Raw genomic sequence first — 638 nt, 5'->3', positions numbered from 1 at the left:
ATGAAAAATAAAGAAATTAAAATAAAAACAGTTCAAAGTGCACTGAAGGCAATAGCAAAACATTTGACCCTAGAAATTGATAGGATATCAATTAATGTGATCCAATAAATAGATAAAAACCTGCATGTGATCACTAGTCTATGCTAAGTCTAGCCAGTTGACTGGAAGAGATTTGTTTCTTCATGTGCTTGTTAGCCACCTGAAGGTCGTCTTCGGTGAAGTACCTGTCCATATCCTGTGCCCATTTTTCTATTGGGCTATTTACCTTTATCTTGTTGTGGCTGGAAGAGATTTATATTTATTCCTATTCCCCAAAAAGCATGGAAGTTATGGGACAATACCATAGATGTTCCATGAAAATAAAATCACAGTGAAGATTATTTAAAAACAGCTGGAGTAGTACATGGGTGGAGAACTGTGAGAGACTTAAGCTATACATACTTGGAAAAGAACATTGAACCAGGAATTTCATTGGTAATACCAGATAGATTTTGGTTGAAAGTAGAGAATATCAGAGTTCTTAGCTTATTTTGAACACCTTGGGTGGTTGTTCTAGGAAGGTAAGGTGGACAATCTTTCCCTCTTAATATTTATAACCTCAGAAACCCAAAGGAGGATTGTTACAAATCATGATCATC

Source organism: Elephantulus edwardii, unplaced genomic scaffold, assembly GCF_000299155.1.
Source record: "Elephantulus edwardii isolate Elephantulus edwardi_28Jun2011 unplaced genomic scaffold, EleEdw1.0 scaffold00254, whole genome shotgun sequence".
NCBI classification, from domain to species: domain Eukaryota; kingdom Metazoa; phylum Chordata; class Mammalia; order Macroscelidea; family Macroscelididae; genus Elephantulus; species Elephantulus edwardii.
This window is presented reverse-complemented; position numbering follows the sequence as displayed.